The sequence below is a fragment of the Psittacula echo genome (genome assembly GCF_963264785.1).
Source record: "Psittacula echo genome assembly, chromosome: 2".
Classification (NCBI taxonomy): domain Eukaryota; kingdom Metazoa; phylum Chordata; class Aves; order Psittaciformes; family Psittacidae; genus Psittacula; species Psittacula echo.
The window spans coordinates 64705606-64726736 of NC_137737.1; the positions used below are offsets into that span (position 1 = coordinate 64705606).

The 21131-nt window shown below is 38.5% G+C and overlaps 1 protein-coding gene across 2 annotated transcripts in view; it reads right to left on the reverse strand.

Annotated features, from left to right (window-relative positions):
* Positions 1-21131, reverse strand: part of CDKAL1 (CDKAL1 threonylcarbamoyladenosine tRNA methylthiotransferase) — a gene marked incomplete at its 3' end in the record, with an annotated part of 393323 nt that overhangs the window by 224664 nt on the left and 147528 nt on the right. The window lies entirely within an intron of this gene.

Consider the following 21131-nt stretch of genomic DNA (forward strand, 5'->3'; position numbering starts at 1 on the left):
CGAGCCGGCAGTGTGCGCTTGCAGCCCAGAAAGCCAACTGTATCCTGGGCTGCATCAAAAGGAGTGTGACCAGCAGGTCAAAGGAGGTGATCCTGCCCCTCTACTCTGCTCTCGTGAGACCTCACTTGCAGTATTGTGTGCAGTTCTGGTGTCCTCAACATAAAAAGGACATGGAACTGTTGGAACAAGTCCAGAGGAGGGCCACGAGGATGATCAGGGGACTGGAGCACCTCCCGTATGGAGACAGGCTGAGAGAGTTGGGGCTGTTCAGCCTGGAGAAGACAAGGCTGCATGGAGACCTCATAGCAGCCTTCCAGTATCTGAAGGGGGCCTACAAGGATGCTGGGGAGGAACTCTTCATCAGGGACCGTAGTGACAGGACAAGGGGTAACGGGTTCAAACTTAAACAGGGGAAGTTTAGATTGGATATAAGGAACAAATTCTTTACTGAGAGGGTGGTGAGGCACTGGAATGGGTTGCCCAGGGAGGTTGTGAGTGCTCCATCCTTGGCAGTGTTCAAGGCCAGGTTGGATGAGGCCTTGGGTGGCATGGTTTAGTGTGGGGTGTCACTGCCCATGGCAGGGGGGTCGAAACTAGATGATCTTAAGGTCCTTTCCAACCCTAACTATTCTATGATTCTATGATTCTATTTTTTGCTTCTTTCATTTGGCTCATAGAAACAAAACAAATAACATAATGAAAGCCAACTAGAAAGTCACCAGCTACAAGATTTGTGTTTAGTACTTGGATATATCTTGTCTTCTATTATGATGCCTGGCAGCTCCATGACTAGGTAATTACCTTGCAAACTGTAAAGGTTTTCCTTCACAAAAATTCACCTCACAGGTTAGTTATACCTTGTTTGCACGAGCAGTGCCCTTCTGCTCCTGCACATCACCTTGGCACTGAGGCCTTCTCCAGCAACACAACCTTACTTTCTGCAAGAAGACACCTAGAGAGTTTGTGGATTCTCTTTGCTAGATTGGATGTGTATTATTTGTCCTGCTTATCAGACCCAAACATCAGATTTTAGCACCCATTTTAGATCAGAAAACTAAAAGGCAGCTTAACTGCAAAAATGAGACTGTTAAGAACTAGAAATGTATGTGAAATAAACTGCCATTCAGTAAAATATACAATCATCTATTAAAAAGAACAACATACATTTGAACCTTTATAACCTCCTCCAAATAAACGATTCATTCCCATCCAAAGTCAACATATTCATCAGATGTGAAATCATATTTATGTATCTTACCTTTCTTCTGCTAATCACAAGCCATTCATTGTTCAAGATCTAAAACACGTTTAAAAAAGTAGCATTTGAAATCAAGAAAGTATAAGCAGGTAACTGGCTGATACTTTTGCTGTGTAACCTATTTAGCAAACTAAAATGCCTTCTATTAGGTCACTGACATTTTAAAGCATGTCACAAAGGGCTTTTCCCCATACTCATTTCTGTCCCTGCTTCCCATTCATGACTCTTCCAATCTTGTTCAGTTCTTCCAGGGTTGCAAAGCAGGTCTCTGTCTTTCATAATTCTTTCTCTTTTCTTTCTTTCCTTGTTTTGTTTGTTTTTAAAGTACAACTCTCCGTTCAACCCAACACTTCATTTGGAAGCAGGCTTCCGTCCACTCCTTCCCCTCTACATCATTTAATAAGCTAAACTAGCTTTCGTTCACAGAGCTGAACAAAAATAGCACTATGATCGGTGATGGACAGTGTCATGTTTTAAAGAGCAATAGTAAACTTGCCTTCAGTAGGGGGGCTAACAGCCAGATTCCCTCCCCCTCAGCAGGACAGGGTCAGCAAACAGGTAGAAGGGGAACAAGGGAGCTCACAGGTCTAGACAGAGTTCAGGAGATCATGCACCAATTACTGCCATGGGCAAAACAGACTCATGTTAGTGAAAACTCACTAATCGCCACTAACTTTTTAATTATAAAAACCTAACTACAAATTCAGGTAAGTGGGAGACAGAGACCAATATTCAACCAAAGCCATTTCTCCCCTTTTATCCAGGCTTAGCTTCACTCCTTCACCCCACACTCCTCTACATACATCTAACCCATAGCCAAACCCGTAGCCATACCCAGCATGGGATAGCCCCGGCCTCTCCTCTCAGAGTCCCCAGCGACCCATACGCAGGTCTGCAAAACATTAAAAGAAAATGCTGGGATGGCAAAACACTGCAGGCAAACTCCAGTCCCTTCACAAGAGCACCTCACAGGCAGTCCGGCCAAAGCTCATGTTATAGTTACCAGCCAGCTCATAAGATCACTAATATAAGGTGATGGTTACTGCACCACAGTTGCTGAGGGACCGAGCAGGAACACTGAAAGTTGGCATTTTCATTAGCGGTGCAGATGGAAATCCTCTAGCATTTAGATACCCATGTTCATAAGGAGAGAACGAAGAAAAATAAGTACTTGTCATACATAGGCTGACCCACAGATATTTTCCCAAAAAAATATTTTACTCTGCATTTGGACGCTTGTATTTGAAAAACTCTACAGCAAAAGTACTAGGAACTAAGCAACAGCAATAAAGGCTGATATTATTAATCTCCAAACCTTGAGGATAAGATTCGTATCTTAAATCAATGTTCCTTTCTTACAAGACCTAGTTTCTAGTAAAATAGTTTCTCCTGCATCTTCAGAGTTGCTTCCTGGACAAATATTCTTTAAACTAAGTCCAGGGCTACGTGAAAAAACATGTTAACAGCAGTTTTTCTCTGGTACTGCAATAAACTTGTTCACAAAGACGGAATGGAAACATGCAGCAAGAAGCATGAGAACAGAAGGGGAAGTTATTCTCCAAGTATTCACAGTATTATGGGTGAATGGTTCTAAGAGCTTTATTACTACAGTCTTTAAGTACAGCTTCAGAGGGTTGTTGATTTATTTTGAGGTACGAGCTGAAAGTTGGGATTTGGATACAGACTTCTTTTTCTCTCAAGTTTTATTGCTCCAATTAACTTATTCCTACTATAGAATAAAAATACTATGAAATACCAAGGTAATTTAGTTGTTTGTTGGGTTTTCTTCCGGGTATTTAAAGAGATTACATAACACAAACATATGAGTCAGACTTTAATATAACATAGAAAAGGATCAATTTTAGAAAGCAAACCAAAAGAGACAAAACTTTTAAATCCTATTTGTTAATTCCATATTTGTTAATTCCAACTTGGGGAAAAGAATATTTTGGGCTACAACTGACTCACAAAATGATAAAGTTTCCAAATGCTTGTAAAAAATGCTAAATTAACCACTTTTCACAGATTTGAGAATTATCTATTCTTGAAAACATAAATTTAAGTCAAACCATAAGGATAAAGTATCTGTAGCATTTTTTTCCCTAGTAAGTCAGCCTCTAATGCAAGTTTCCAGCATAACAAATTATTCATATGTCCATGCTGCCACATTCTCAGACCACAGACAATCAAGTGGAAAAAGGCAGTTGGGAACTCTGAGAATCTGAACATTGCCTCTTACTGAGTGGCATTTCACCAGCAAATGGATCATCTAAAACCAGGCCAGCAGGTAAAGCTCTCCTTAAAAACCAGCCTTTATCATAGCTAATGCTCAAATATATGGGATTAAAAAGCCAACATGCTAATAGTTGTGAAGGAGTATTTGCTTTGTGTTAAACTGGAAACCTTCTTCAAGTATTTAGTTTGTAAGTGTTAGATTGTATTAATACAGGTCAAAGCTTTTTTGCGAAGAAAAAATACAGGCACTTAAAGAAACAATTATTAATGGTCTTTGTAACTGTAATTACCAACATGCTTTGAATAAATTTTGTAGTGATTCCAGAAGAAAACCCACTAACTCCTGGTCTTCCAACATACTGAACTGATTAAGGTACTTCGAATTATTAACCTTTTGCTTTTATTAACCTTTAATCAGGTATGTGCTCAATAACAGAACTATTTCACAGCAGGGTAAAACATTATCCACAGATTAATCACTACCATGTGGCTAATTAAAAACTTTTTGAACATGTTACCGAACTGAACGTCATCAACATTTTGGTTAAGTGCCTGATATTCTGTTGTAGACATAGGAAACAGTGGTCTTTGCATTGTTTAGCTAGTATGTGTTCATGTTGCGCATTAGATTAAGCAGACTCTTCATTTTAAAACCAGTAATATTCCTTATAGAACACACAGTTAACATGAAAGGCTACTCCTTACAGATGGAACTAATTATGAGTAAGAATACTTATGACACAGCAGACAAATAAAGACTTTCCTTCAGTGGGACTAATCAGAGGATTTCAGCAGCAGATGAGAACGAGAGTGCAGGCAGAAGGAGAAAAATCCTGATTCCTCTTAACAGGACTTGTGCCACTAAGTTTAGTGAAGACAGACAGGATTCCACCCTCAGATATGAAAAGTCTAAAATATCTTTCATCCAAGGATCAGAACACTCTCAATTACAGCAGACAGTGATGTGCCATTAGTGTGCTAGTCACCCACATTTAATGTGACTGACCAAGAGCAGACATCTGTGAGCAAGATGTGAGAGTGGAAAGGCTGCAACAGTGTCATATGACAGAAGATCCCCGCTGCTCTGCAGGTGGTTCATTTTGGGGAAGGGAGGTGGGACTGCCTCCTTAATTTCCAGAATAATCCAGTAAATTCTTGCTTGGTATTAATCTAACGAGCTAGCAACAAAATAGAAACCAACCAACCACACAAACATAAAACCCAGCCACACACAAAAAAACCCCAAACAAACAAAACAACAGCAAATAAACCCAACCAAAACCCAGTCCTAAGGTGGTCTTCTCCGAAATTAGAAATTTGCAGAAACAAAACATCATTAATCACGATTCAGACTAAACACTAATATCTGCCCTGGTGAGACCTTACTAGTCGTACAAATTCAAGATTTTATGAAGTTTGCCCTATTCAAAACAAAATAAACCAAACAAAACCAAATTGAATTCTGCCAATAATGTAGTGCTCCTAACATCACTGTAACATCACGTCAGTACAAATATAGAAAGATTGCTCAGTCACCCACACCATCTCTCTGCACCTACCACCTGACTTCCTGAGAGGGCCTCAATAATTCCAGTCCAAGAATATTTTGTATTAGTAAACTGCGGTTTTCCTGAAAGGGGAGTATGATTTGCTTGTTTCAAAATACAGGTTACAGAAGAGATGTAGGCTTTTGTAGGGTACTTTTTATCAAAACCGCTTGATAAAAACACCCTGTAGCATGAGTAAAGAGAAAACTCCCTTTGCAGGCTAAACTGAGCAAAACAAACACCAGAAATATACACCCCCAGTAGATGAAAAGGAGATGGATACCAGCCACAAGGTACTAAACAACAGCTAGAATTCTGCAGGTATTTTTCTCAGTAGGATACAAAGTTTCATAAACCTAACAACAGCATTTATACTATGTTACAGTTAAATATCATACTACATTTATAAAAGTTAAATGCCACAAGTATTTCTTAGCATTTTACCTCTATATATGCCACTTTGTACTACAAAAATTTCTAAATTCTGTCAAAGAACTACAATGGATCAGGAAAAAAAAAAAAAGTGGTTTACAGAAAAAAAAAAAAAAACAAAACCCAAACAAACTCATGCCTATTATGCCTCATTTGTTTTCAGGAAACTGTTCTTTTGCTTCAAGTTTCCACATTCTAGAATAAAGCTTTTCAGCCCACTAAGACAGGGAAGAAAATTTCCCTCTAAAAATCTGAGGCATGGGAGGTTATTTTTACTTTAAAAAGATTGAGGATTCAAAATACTTTCGAAACAGTGGCAAGCTATTTCTCATCAAGGCTCATTAGCTTAAGTAGTCAAACCACATTATTACGGAAATACTGTTTCAAGTATCCCAGCTTGTTCACACTGAGCTTGGACAACAGCCACAGGGGCTACACAGATGCACTCAATGTTACAACGTTCTCTATGTGATGGAAACAGGACTTCTCTGAAATTACCTTTGTAGACAACTCTTTTAGAAACTGCTTAGGGGAAAAGGAAAAAAAAAAAGAGAAAAAAAAAAAAAAGCCTCTCTTAAGAAGTTTTAGCAGAAGATAGGATGATCTTTCAAGAAACACTACACAAGATTAGGGCACTGACTGTCCCCCTGCACTGATGAGGCAACAGCTCAAATTCTGTGTTCAGTTTTGGGCCCCTCACTACAAGAAAGACACTAAAGTGCTGGAGTGCGTCCAAAGAGCAATAAACCTGGTGAAGGGTTGAGAGCACAAGTCTTACGAGCAGCAGCTGAGGGAACAGGGAGCGTTTATCCTGGAGAAAAAGAGTCTCAAGGGAGACTCTGTCACTCTCTACAACTACCTCAAAGGAGGTTGTAGCATGGTGAGTGTTGGTCTCTTCTCCCAAGTAACAAGCAATAGGACAAGTGGCAAAGGCCTCAAGTTGCACAGAGGGAGGTTTAGGTTAGATTTCTTCACCGAAAGGGCTGTGAAGCATTGGAACAGTCTGCCCAGGGAAGTGGTTCAGTCACCATCCCTGGAGGTATTTAAAAGACATTGTAGATGTGGCACTTAGGGTCATGGTTTAGTGGTGAACTTGGCAGTGCTACATTAACGGTTGGACTATATCTTACAGGCCTTTTTCAGCCTAAATGATTTCTGTAGTGTATGGGGCTGCACACATTCTTCTCAAGGTAGGATGGTATGCCATTTTTAATTACACATCCCAGGCTCAGCAAAATGGGAACAAAGAACATTTTAATTTTGTTCTTCTACAGACTTTTGAAGCCAGTGTTTTATTTGGTAATGTCCCAGTAATTACTAATCAAAAGGAATTTGGAGAGAAGGCAGCTCAGTAGCTCAATTAGTTTGATAAGCTACAATATGATTTAATTTTGTACTTTAAATATTTGCATTTGTGAAACTAAATTCCTATGGTCAAGTGCAGGTAATTCAAAGGTCACAGATACGTAGTTATGTCATCATACATTCAACTTGCTTACTTTAAGGCGATTTAACATCAGCAAAATCAAGTGCATCACTGGTACTTTTTAGCGTTTGTCTGAGGAACTTCTTGATTAATTACTCTGCCCACAAAATTCTACAACTGCTTGAATTACTTAATTCAGGCATACGAAATTTGTATGACAAGGTAAAATGTTCCATAGCTAAGCTGCATAGATCTGTGTTCTCCACCTTGACCCAAAACAGTGCATTGCTAGATGCTTACTGCAATGATTTTCTCTGTGCAATTCAAACTAAAGCTCTGTGATTCACAGCGGCATAAATTATTTTACTTATTTCCAAATAGCTGCTTGGCTACACAGACCACAGTTTTGGGGACAGATCATGACGGTCACTAACATCAAGAAAGTGATCAGCTGGAATAGCACAGGTAGATAAATTAGGTTCTGTGGTTGCGCAGAGCAGAAAATGCCACGACATTGCACCTGCAAGTAATCAATCCTTTCAGCACTTCATAAAAATAAACAATATTTGGAAGATGATGACTCTGGGTCCCAGTGAAATAGCAGCAATGAAGGTGGTTATAACAGAAAAACCTTAGACATAAAAGAAACTTTCTTAGAAATCTGCTCACGGCTAATCCCAGAGACGCAGTGGCGGAACACCCCAATACCACTATTTCAGCATGCATAAGTAACTTATTCTCAGATCCCTCCTAATGAACAGCAGTGATTGGAAAATGACCTCTGAGGACAGGATTCTCAGAGGTTTGCTTTAATTTATAAAGTTTTAGAGAGCTGTGACTTGACAAATGCCTTAGTATTTAAAACATCAAATAGCATAATTTTATTTAAAGAATTCTGCTGGGGACAGATGACTTAGCATAACTTATACAAAATGTGCTGCAAAACCTAATTGGGTTAGTAATGAACAATTTAATAAGTTTTAAAAAATTCAGCTTTCAAAGTTTTTTAACAAAATACTAAGGATTAAATTAAAACTCTGACTTGTACGCAGTAGGGGAGAGACGGTGAGCACATTTAAAGCTCTGTTTCAGGAATGAAGCATCCCAGCAGATCTCCATGAGTGGAAGGAGAAGAGTAAAGGAGGGGGGGGTGTGGGCTAAGTGTTCTTCTATGAGAAAATCACTACATTTACCATGCACCTTCACAACATTAGCAGCTCCTGAATTACCCCCACAGAAAACGTGGCTGAAAAGTAGACCACTGCCTGTGATAAGAGCTATTGTTTTTACTTCCTGAATGACTTTTGGGACAGACTCTTTTAGAGTGGTGAAATCTCACAGGAAACATTAGGCTGCAGTTAATTCTGTAACATACAGCAGGTACCACACAGATTCTCGGGATAAAAGGTATTGTTTTTGTACCGGTCAAAACATCCGGGGAGAGGGGAAAAAAAGGGGGGGAATGGGGAGTTACACTGCAGCAGCACTGAAACTATCAGGCTTAAATTAGAATTTATCTGAGGCTGCCATCAGACCAGTTTCCAAAAAAGTATTTGTAAAATGTCTGTGGGAAAGTGGATCTGAATTGTCTGGGTAAAATAATGGCAGTAAGCACATAATAAAAACAAACTCACCGTTTATAATCTAGAAAGAATCTCTTCCCAATGATTGTGTCTACACAAAGCTTTCAGCCCCAAAATGTCCTACTGGTTGTGGCAGCTTGAGAAATGTTAAAAGCTCCAATGTGGACAAGGATCAAAGCATTATCTACAAGCAATACTATGCTGTTGCTCTTAAATGTCATCTCTATCTCGTAATAAATTGGTTAGTCTTGCTGGAAAAAAAAAAAAAGTGTATGTGCAGCAGTAGAGAGACATACATGCTTCAAATACACGCTCTTTCTTATGGATTACTTTGTCAACTTGATATGAAAGAAAAGCACACATTTCAACATAATTGCCCAATCCTAAATCTGTCTGAGATTTTTCCGAGCAATTTAATGAACTGATTTACATGGTTATTCCTATAAGAATCCAATGACTGATTTCTTTTAAAAATAGAAATTTCAACCAGGGGCCTTATGTTTGCCTTTAAGAGTCTCCAAGGGGATTTTCAAGAGCAAATTAATCCCCTTTACACAGTTAAAGAGCTTAATCAGTCAGATTATCTTCATGGCCTGGAGAAGAGAAGGCTGCATGGAGACCTCGTAGCAGCCTTCCAGTATCTGAAGGGGGCCTATAAGGATGCTGGGGAGGGACTCTTCATTAGGCACTGTAGTGACAGGACAAGGGGTAATGGGTTAAAACTTAAACAGGGGAAGTTTAGATTGGATATAAGGAACAAATTCTTTACTGTGAGGGTGGTGAGGCACTGGAATGGGTTGCCCAGGGAAGTTGTGAATGCTCCATCCCTGGTGGTGTTCAAGGCCAGGTTGGACAGAGCCTTGGGTGGCATGGTTTAGTGTGGGGTGTCCCTGCCCATGGCAGGGGGGTTGGAACTAGATGATCTTAAGGTCCTTTCCAACCTTAACTATTCTATTATTCTATGATTCTATGGACGTATCTTCCTTACTGCCAATGTAGCTCTTAAAGAAACTGCAAGTTACGCTTGAAAAACTAGGCAAACTAACACTTCTAAATTATTTTATTTTCATTCTTGTATAACTGCATTATTTAAATATATATTTTGAAGAATTTAAAGGCATAGTGATAGTGCCAGAAAACAGTAGCCTTTCATTACTTAAACTAATGATCCTCTACTTCTCCATCTGCTTTGCTCCTCTAAAATTCTCCCCTTCTAATGATTCCTCAGCTTTTTTCTTCTATTTTATTTTTTTCTGCTGCCATTTTCTCAACTTTTTCCTCTCGTCTTGCATTCAGTGACCATTATGCTTGTAACTCTCCCGCGGTGCCCTCATGTCCCAGTGACTGGAATGGTCTGACTTTCTTCCAAGCTATTTGGCCAGTGTCTGTATGCTTTGATTTCCTCTTTTAACTACTCAAGTCTGCGGTGAGTCTGAAACTTTTCCAGTTCAACTTCTGCCAGCTCTGACAAAAACCGTAACTTGTTAGCTTGCCTTTTTTCTTTTTGTGCAGCACAAAGACAAACAGTTTTTATCTGATTAGACTTAAGTTGATAAAAATTCTTCTTTTTTTTTTTCCTTTTTGTCACCTCCATTATGACTCAGTTATGGTCAGTCATTTAATAGAGAACCAGAAAGACACTTAATGCACAAATCAGAGCATCAAAACCAGGCCACAGAACCCCTTGGGGATTGAGGATCTAAACAGCCTTCTAGACATTACAGGCTGGAAAATGCACAAGAGGCAGCTCTAGTCATCAAAAGCAAAACTTAACAATAAAAAGGAATGAACAGACAAAACACAAAGTAGCTCAGCAATTCAGTTGTTTACAAGCCTTAGTCAACACTTAAATGGAAGTTTTCTTCGTATTTCCACAGCTACATCTGGCTCCAACATTATCTTTACAATGGCTGACTTGAAACAGTTTTTCAGCTTGAACAAAGCTCTTAAAAAGACCCAACCTTTTAGACGATGGATGTTTTGCACTGGCTGCACATAGGCTGTTGAAAAGTCCCAAAGAACTGATGTGGGAAGAAACATCACCATCTGCTTCACTAAGCACCACCCAATAACTTTACTAGAAAAATGCTTACACAAATAAGGTTGATGACATCATACTGCAAGTTGTTTATTTTCTTTTATAAACATGGGTTAAAATGACATTTTCCCTGTGAGGCTGAAGAAAAAGACATGACGTGACCTTGCCCTCTACAAAGACGTGACTGACCCTGTGGTCATGTAACTTGACCTTAGGCAGACCTTTGCCATAGTGTCCCAGAAGATCCTTAAAGCCAAATTGCTGTGACACGGACTGAATGAGCAGACAACAAGGTGGCTAGTTAGTATCGGTATTCCTCAGGGGCTGATGCTGCGGCCAATATTATTTCCTGCATTTGCTAACAACATGGATGAAGGGATGTAATGCACCTGAAGCAAATTCCAAACTGGAGGTGCAGAGAACAGTTTACATGCTGGAGAGCAAGGTTGCTATTCAGAGGGGTATCAACAGTCTGCAAGAACGGGCTAACAGAAACCTCATGAATTTCAACAATGGCAAGAAGCCCCACATGTAGGATAGTGTAACCCAAGCTAAAAGTGCAAGTGGGAAGTGAATTCACTGGCTAGAAAGCAGCTTTGAGGATAAGGACTGTGGGGTCCAGGTGGGCAACAAATTCAACATGAGTCAATATAGCAGTATAGCCTTAATATTTAAGAGGGTTGAACACAATGGCCTGTGAAACTGGACTGCACTCTCAAGAATGAAAGCAACAGACTGAAATTATTAGTGTCCTTTGTTTGGTACTTGTGAGATTGAATCTTTAGTTCTGTGCCCAGTTTTAAGCCCTCTGGAACAAGACAGACATTGACATAAAGTAACTAACAAGTAGACAGAAGGATGCCAAGATGGTTAGGGGGCTCAGGCACATGGCACACAGGCTGACAGAAGTGGCTTACAGTTACGATGAGGAAATCTTACTGGTGTCTACAAGTAGCTGATGGGCGCACACAGTGAAGACACAGGCAGGCTGTTCTTGGAGTTTCAAGGTCATAGGATTAGATGCAACGGACACAACCTGCAATACTGTGATTAGACCAACACAAGTATTTTACCATGACAGTGGTCAAGTACCAGAACAGGCAGCGCCGCAGCTGATCTCATCTCTTTGAGGTGCTGGAACCCAACAAGAACACTATTTCTTCCTACAGCCCAAAGACCTAAAATCTGCTCCAGGATTACACGTGTCTACATGTATGACTGTGCGCACACATATCTGTGAGAGACACATAAGAGAATCAGAGCATGCTCCCAACACCACAGGATATTTAGACTAGGTAAGCAAAGCTAGAAGATGAAAAATCAATGCAGAAAAGGTCCAAGCCTCACCTGTACAAGGAGAGCCACAGAAGAACATCAAATGAAAGATACCACTAGGAGTATTAACATTTCATAATTTTCATTTCATTTTTTATTAAACACATTTAAAGTGTGATACTAATGTGATCTCACATGTTGTCCATAAGTACACCACAGCACTTGGAAGGCTAACATTAACAGAAGGAGGTATGGCAGATTTTTTGCAGCAGATAGCCAGTGGCCAGTCATGAACAAAATATTCCAAGGATGCTATTGGAGCTACAGCCAGGCAAGAGTTCACAGGGAAAAAAGAAAATTTAGAACACTGATTTTAGAGATGGCAACAGAGATAATCAGTTCTGTGCAAATTAGGTTTCCACCTGCATCATGTTCTTCCACAGGATAAAAGAATACAAGGATGGGGCACAGTATCCTAAAGAAAGAAGAGTAAGTGGACAGCAGATACTACAGTTCTAAGCAGAGTTAGATATAGAAGTATGAGCTGAGACATAATTAGCAGTAAGTTCTATTTAAAAGAATACGCATAAATTAGGCAGCTATCGCTTTGCTAACAATACCTTCTCATATTAAGTCTTGTAAGTGCTATGCATTAAATTCATTTTATTAAAATCTGTATTAGACATTAGGAAGAAGTTCTTTACTGTTAGGGTGGTCAGGCACTGGCACAGGTTGCCCAGAGAAGTTGTGAGAAGTTGTAGATGCCCCATCCCTGGCAGTGTTCAAGGCCAAGTTGGACAGGGCTTTGAGCAACCTGGTCTAGTGGATAACTAGATCTTAATGAAAGGTGTCCCTGCCCATGGCAGGGGGTTTGGAACTGGATGAGCTTTAAGGTCCCTTCCAACCCAAACCATTCTATGATGATTCTGTGAAAATCACAAAGAATACCAAAGTCTTATTCTTTCTTAACTATTCTTTCTTATCTCAAGTTATCATAAACCTCAATGTATCATAAACTGCACCAACCCATGCATCTGAACATCCTAAAAGTGAAATGGTTTTGTAATAAACACAAACACATAGGAAATCTGAAATAAAGCTAAAGAAACAAAACCAACCTCATGCCCAGCATTTTAATAGTTGTCAAGCAGAGCAAGTCTCATTTTCTCATAAAGATGCACTTCTCCTTACACAAATATACAACACACAAACAGATCTACTTCATCTAATTGTGTTTCAGCATTATTTTCATACAACATACCAACAAGCACTGCAGCCTATGCACCATTTGACAGCAAGAATATTCTTAGTTTTGTAGAATTTGAAATTCAGTTGCAGGTTGAGGGCATTTTTCCAACCACAAACATTTTTGGAACCTTTTCTGCACAAGGTATGTTCAAACAGATTTTCAGCTACAAGACCCAAGAAAAAAATCCTACTTATTTTACCTGCATTATTTGTATACTCATATGCCATTCTGTCTCCCAATAGATGGCATTTTTCGATACTTAAGACAGTTTACAAACAGACTGTGTTTAAATTAACTCCATTTAAAGAGCAAGGGACAAGAAAATTAACTCTAATCCACAGCTATCACATTCAGAAAAGGAAATACTGTGAAAGAAGAATGAAGATACCATAGTAGAACACAGTCCTTAAAGACTTTCCACTGAAAGAAGCAACAGTTGTAAGGTACGTAAGCTGTTAGAATGAACTAATAATATAGGAACAGGGGCTAATTTACATTTGGTGATTAAAATTCTCATTACAAGCTCTGCAATAAGTTCAGCAGTTGTTGGACTCACGAAGAATGTGTATGTAAGATATTAGATATCCGTATGCTGACCTGTAATCATATTAATGTGTATGTTAGATATATGTGTATACTGGATATTAAGTTAGATATTACTTAAAACCACTAGCTTGGATTTCAGTACAGATGCAGACATTACTGAGTTATTTCCAATTACAGAGTTTAAGTTAATTCATTAAACAGTGCTGAACTATACAGCTGAACTTTCCTAAAAATGATGATAGTTACATAAATAGTTTAACCTGTAATAAAATTTTTTCTCTATTACTTAAAACTTTCACTTAGACTATTTCTCACCTAAGTGGTAAATTAAAAACAAGATCTTGAAAGTTGTTACATTTTACTTTACTAAAGAAGTATTCCTACAACAAAAACCAAAGGTTTCAATATGTATTTGACTCATTATACCAAATTAATGTATTAATTCACCTATACCTACTATTTAGAAAAGTAACTGATGTATAGTTTTGGAAAAGGGAAAAAAAAATCAAAAAACCTAACTTGCAGGGAAAAAAACTCTACACCAACAGCAAAGGGAGTTCTTCTTTAAGCTCTTTAACAAACGATCTAAAACAAACTGTTGGAACACAGGAATGTGAATGACTAAACAAACCCTTCAGTAAACGTTCCCCAGCTGCAGTTTTCAGCCTAATACCAAGTTAAAATGGGGAAACTCCATATACCTTCTGCAAAACAATGTTCAGAAGTAAAACAACATTATATGATATACATGACTCACAAACATACTCACTGAAAACAAAAACCGCTAGACATTTATCTCTTAAAAACAGAAAAGACACCAAGTCTGGCACCAGTCTGCAATGCAAGAAAGACCATGTGATACTTAGACACTTGTGTATTAGTTTAAAAATAAGCTAGATAAGCATGTGATGAGTGACAATTTTGTACTTGACCTTTGCTTAAATAGCTCCTTTTCACAAAGTCCACACACATCAACAGAATTCCTAAAGAAAAATCCTAAGGAAAAAAAAAGCTAACCCCCTACTTTTATACTTTTCATCCGGTGTCTTGAATTTGAACTTGAAAAATACAGATCTACACGGCTGCTTTAGGAAAAACAAACTAACAAAAAGTATGTTTTGCAACAGGAATTTAGAAAAATAATTTTTGTTGAAAAAGCATTGAAGGCTTCTTGTTAACCAAGCTGATGAAATTCAACATGCTAAGTTACAGAGACAGAAACGTGGGGTGTATATTTCCAGTGGGAATATTTCACTTTGCCTAGCAGACAAGGAATTTGAAAATAGAGTTCCTCTTTCCTGAGGCAGAATACGCCTACAGGATTGCACAGGAAATGCTTTTAAGTAAGGAAACAGGGATGCATTCTGCATGGCATCAGGAACGCTTGGTTTAGGGTATTACTTTTTAACGTGTCAAACCACAACAGCTACTTCTGCAGTGAAGTTCTCTGCCAGTATTAAGCAACTGTACTAACATTCATAGTGTTTGTATCTAAATCCTTGTGGGTTTTTCTGCTGCTGTTTATGTTTTCTTAAAAATCAGAGAATCACACAGTGGCTGAGGTGGGAAGGGACTTCTGGAAATCATCTAGTCCAAGCCCTCATTGCAACCACGAGCAATTAAAACAGGTTGCTCAGTACCATGACCAGACAGCTTTTAAATATCACCATGGATGGAGACTTCACACCCTCTCTGGGCAGCCTGTTAGTGTTCAATCACTTCTACTGTAAAAAAGTTTTTTCTTACATTTAAATAAAATTTCTTGTATTTCAATTTGTGCCCATTAATTCTTGTCCTGACCCTGGGCAACACTGGGAAGAGCCTGACTCTGTTGCCTTTACTCCCCCCTCACACACCAGGTATTTATACACATTGAGAAGATCCCTGCTGCCCCAAGCCTGAAATTCTCTTGGCTGAACAGCCCCAGCTCTCAGTCCCTCCTCATGACAGATGCTCCAAGACATTCATGGCCCTTCACCGCTGTCTCTGTATCTCTTTTGTACTGGGGAGCCCAGTACTGGACCCAACACTCCAGGTGTCTCACCATACTGAGCAGAGGGCAAGGATCAGCTCCCTTAGCCTGCTGGAGATGCTCTGCTGTACGCAGCGCAGGAGACTCTCATCTGTCTTTGCTACAAGGGCACATTGCTACCTCACGTTTATCATGCACTTTTATTTGTGCAAACAAGCCTTAAAAATGCATTTTGCACATTTTAAGCAGAAGGTAATGACAAATATTCAAGTATATTTTAGGCTAATCTCACAGTAAATTTTGCGCTTTACCTAAACATGTATGAACATATCAGTGGGTGATACTAGGTTTCAGGGGGAAAGATCCTAGCAATATTCCTAGTAGCGCAAAGCATTCTTTTAGGCATCTTCCTCTACTTCAGTCAGTGTATTCAAGATACAGATTAAAGAGTTAAAAGTCCCCAGATCTTCATTTCTCTATTTGCATTTTTCTACCTGAAAAGAAACCATCCTCTATACAAAAACCCAAAACAGACATGGATGTCCACATCATCACTTAATTGGTATCAAATTGATAGAGGGAGGAATGAAGGAATTACCTTCTGTCTATCATGACATGTTTCGGTTTTGTTTTCAGTTTGTTTTTTATTTCCCCCCCCTTCCCATTTAGTGAAGCAGTAGTGCATGGTGTTCTGTTGCATGGGAGTGCAAAAACACCTCAGCATTTTTGGGGATCTAAGGACCCTCAGTTCCTAACCAAAGCAGCAACTTGCAGAAAAATATGCTGATTCTGAAAAAAACAGAAACTCAGGTCATCCTCATTTATGCTAACAGGTACTTAGAAAAACATATGTTTGATTTACTGGATGAGATTGGTCTTGGTGCAATAGGAAAGTTAAACTAGTCAAAAGGATATTTAAAGCAAATATTTCAACAACTTTTTATTAAGCCACCCTGCTGAAGAAAAAGTTATGTGTACACAAAAATTTAGATTTTATTGCCTAAATTCCACAACTGGGGGTAGGAGACCCTTTAAGTGTCTCTTTGAAACTAATTTATTCTTGGTATAAATATTAATTCCTCTAACACGCACCTTGTAGTAAAAGCAAAAGGAGGAGGGGCACAGAAATCTGCTCTAAGCATTTTATATTTTCCTAGACTATCTGAAGCACAACTATAACTATTACTCAACTCAGTGTAACCTGTTTTTACAATTAGGAATCTGATTATTTCTTTTCAATTATCTGACATTTCAAGAATGACAGATGAGAATAATAATGCAGAAAACATGCAAATTGTGAGACTTTTGAATGACATTAACACAACTTTTTTTCTCAATTTTCAATGAGAAAAAATCTCAACTCACCCTAAAAAGTCCAAATTTCAAAACATATTTGCCATATATACAGGTAAACGGATACACAGTGCAATTATTACAGAGATTGTGTAAATTATCATACAAATAAGGACTCTGCAAGCGAAAAGAGTAAAACCTCACATCTTAAAGTTGAGCATAAACATCAGAATTAAACAGTGTTAAGTTCTGAACATAAAGAAGCCATATAAAGAAAGATACTGTCACATAGAAAATGCCTGAAATAATATTAGTAATCTTGGAACATGTTACATAGGATTTTGTGCCACCTACATTACCTGCCAAACACTACCTTAATATTCAACTTTTCAATTATTTTTTGTTTGGTTTTTTTTTTTTTTTAAGGTACCTTTGCTTAAGTGGTTTTGTTCTTACATCATGTACTGATGATCCCACCCATATTTTTCAAGTCTTATGAAATCACACAAGTCAATCAGAGCACCATAAAAAGACGCCTTTATGTTCTTTGATAGATAATGAAAAATATAGATTTTTAAGCTCACCCATCTTATTCAATAAAAAACTATTTTTTTGATTAAAATTATCTCCAGGTGAAGTCAAAGAACAAATTCAAGCACAAGCTGCTGCCTAATTCCATTCCTTCTTTTTACACATTCCTTAACACCTTCTCCTGTTAGGACTCCAAAAAAAATTCTACCTTGACCTAAAAGGGCACAAGAGACGCTTAAATCAGACCCTTTGACATCCTGATTCATTTTTAGTCACATTTAAGAAGTCACACCAACAGTAGCAGAAGAGGTGGTTGTTATTAGGCAACTAAACGTTATCAGATTCTGCTTATGAGCAGTAAAGACACTGGCACTTCGTTTTAAACACTTAAGTTGCATAACGCTTTAAAATAGGCCATTAAACCCCCCCAGAATTATGAGTATGCAAAAGCACAGACATTTCTCATAGCAACACTCAGTAAGACAGTATATTTTTTCAAGACAATGACTTCTCTAGTGCTTGCCTTGTTTTTATAGTTTTGGGGTTTTTTTATGTGAAAAGCTGGGACTAAAGGCAACACAATATTAATTGTAAGTATGACATATGAGGTTATTTCTCAGTATTTACTGTAATCTGAGAAATGAAGAAAATGTTTCTCAGGATTCTGTCCACATTTCCCTTAGGAAATACGTATGTGGGCGTTAAAAGAAGGGACGCAAATGAATGCTCTTCTCAACAAGAAGGAATTTATCTCCAACCTCAGAAAGTGTACTGATGTCAGAATTATGGATACATGAAATTGCAAGCAACTTCAAAATGATCTCTTCTCATTCAGCCAAACTAGAACATGTAGCTTGTTGTGTGATCCAAAACCACTGCTGTATGTAAGCATCTGCCAAAGAGGCAGGCAGGAAGTCGCTTTACAGTTCCGTGTGCTGACCTGTAATCAGGTTCCAGTATGTTAAAGCTGTCTCATTATCTGAATCAGTCTTCAAAATAATGAGGATTGGAGCATTGAAAGGAATCACCTGAAACTAAAGGAAACTACATACCACAGTTACACAAAACAAAAGCAAGCCTGTTTCCCCTCCACAACCTTTTGCCCACATAGCTGAACTTGAACAGTGGGGATCGCATTAAATTCTGGTGCTCTTTCTCTTGGGTTAACAGAGTAACAGAACTGTGCAGTGTGGGAAGCCGCCTAGTGACAAAGCAGTACAAATATGCTTGAAGCTGCCCAAAGTTTTAACAAGATGACGCAGCTGGAGCATGTGATTACTGCTGTTTTTCCTCACTGACTTGCAAGTTGTGTGGTGTACTGGAGTTTAGAGAATTGCACAGTGATTCCTGGCAACTTTTATGAGTCTTCCTGAATCTTGCAAGAGAAATATCTTGTGAAATAGTAAATTTTCTGAAGATGAGATGTCTAAGACCAAAACAAAATGTATCAAAATGTAGAAGAAGAAGGTTTGATGCACATTTTAAACTCATAATGGCACTATATGCAGAAAAAGTTAAAATTTGTGATGCTGGGAGGAAGAAACCTAAGGGAGGCAAATGCGCAAGAATGGAAATAATCAAAACAAACTGTTTTCTTCTAACTCAGTGCAAACGTCATTCAGCAGACTCAAAAAAGGAAGCCTTCATGACACACAAAATAGTTATAGACTTTATGTGTACTTAAACAGCATTTCTCATTTCTCAAAAACTTGGAGCTCAAGAAATAGTATGAACACAAAATATTGCAGTAAGAATTCAAGACCAGTAATTCTTGGTGTGTACACGCAGTATGTCATAATGATTTTTGCCTATGGCAAAGAACTTTACCAACATGTATCTTCTGACCCTACTGAAAAACTTCCCTGCATGTGAACAGCGTATGACTGGAGTATGCAAAGAGCCAAGTGGATGATGCAGATTAGACACCAATTTACTCTGACATATCATCAAAATGCACCATTGAAGAAACATGCACAAAAATTCATCATCATAAGAACAGAGGTATGAAAAATAAGTGCTACAGTACAGTTGGCAGCATTAGCAGGTAGTGTGGAATAGCTGTCGTACATCGTTTTCAATATAATAATGCCAATGCAACAACTATTTACTGGAATAAATCTTCGGTGTCATATGTCAGCAAACTTAATGAAGGATTGGCTGAACATTTCCTGGAATAGGACACAATGTATGCTATTCATTAAAAACATGCTTGTTCTAGATCCATTCAAACAGCGTTTAACAGCAGCAATGAAAAATATAATCTGAGAAATGAATACTAGTCTTGAAGTCATACTATAAACGGTGTCACAAGTGCAGGTATTTGATGTACCAGCGAAAAAGTCATTTAAAGACCTTTTGAGCTTTTAATTCTCTTTTTCCCCTGTCCAAAATTACTCTTAGCAGAGGACATGCTTTAATCTCTGCAGGGAGAGTAAAGAAGCCCAGTTCAGGGTTACTCTGTCATTGAATTAAGGCAGCATCACATCACAGAAATTCAGATGTTGAAGCTAACGGGTTTCCACACGTTTGTACTTAAAATCCCATGGATAGAACTGAAGTTCAAAGAAGTGAGTTCAAGCATTGACTCTAAAAATAAGGAAGCAGTAGTATCCTAAAGAGAGTAACAGTGTCAGAAATCATAAAGACAAAGATATAAAGCATAAGAGAAAGAAATACCTCCTTTCAGGCAAATACTTCATGCAAAGTTTATACCCTGATTATATACCTAATATAGGTATGTAAAGAACTTTGTGTATAAACATCTTTCTTTTTGTGAGAGAGTGATTATCCCCTTTTTGTGAGGGATAATCTTGAATTCAAGGTCATCATCCTTTAAGGTTAGCAGGGTAGCAGACATTTCATAGAATCATACAATGGTTTGGCTTGGAAGGGAAAAGCTCATCTAGTTCCAACCCCCTGCCATCACATTTCGTACTCAAAGTAATATTGTGTAATACAGATCAGCACAAACAGCAGAACCATCATGTGCAATAGTAAAACTGAAGACATCAACAGCTTCCACCTTCCCAGCAGCAGAAGGGAATTTATTACACTAAAATCCAAAGTCCAAAGTTGACCAGACCTAATACTACTGTGGAATGAAGAGGACCACAGCTGCCTCCACCAGTATAGCCAAAGGAGTAACTTCTGCCCTCAGTTGGTGATTTCAGTGAGCAATTCCCACTAACTGACACTAGAGGCTGGGGGGGGTTGGCACTGGAGTACAAGTCTACCCTACAGAAGCAGCTGTAGCAACCTTTGATGTCTGGGGAAAGACAAAAATCAAGCTACTTCAGAGGGAGGAAACAATATTGGCCCAGTACAACTTGTTTCTTTTTTGTTTTCTTAAATTATCTTTCTACATAAGCTGCACAAGGAAACTAAGCAGCAAAATGCCATACTTCTCACTCATTCTGCATGAGGAAGGATAGGCGAGCAGACAAGTTCTCAGCAATGGGGGGACAGAACAAGACACACCGGCAACAGAAATGACTACAAGCACAACAGTTGGTAAGACGAGAATGTAAGCCACACTGATGTGCCATCTTTTTATGATAAAGACATTTTTTCCATGTTCTCAGTGAAATTGTTACCCAGCAGCACCTAGAGATTTTGTAGCAGACTGTTATAAATAATTTTATATTCCCTTCTCCAAATGTAAGTTATTTTAATTGCAAGAAAAAAGATGATAAGTGAAAAATCTTTCAGTAAGTGTCATCAATATGGTATTTCAATACCTCATTAGG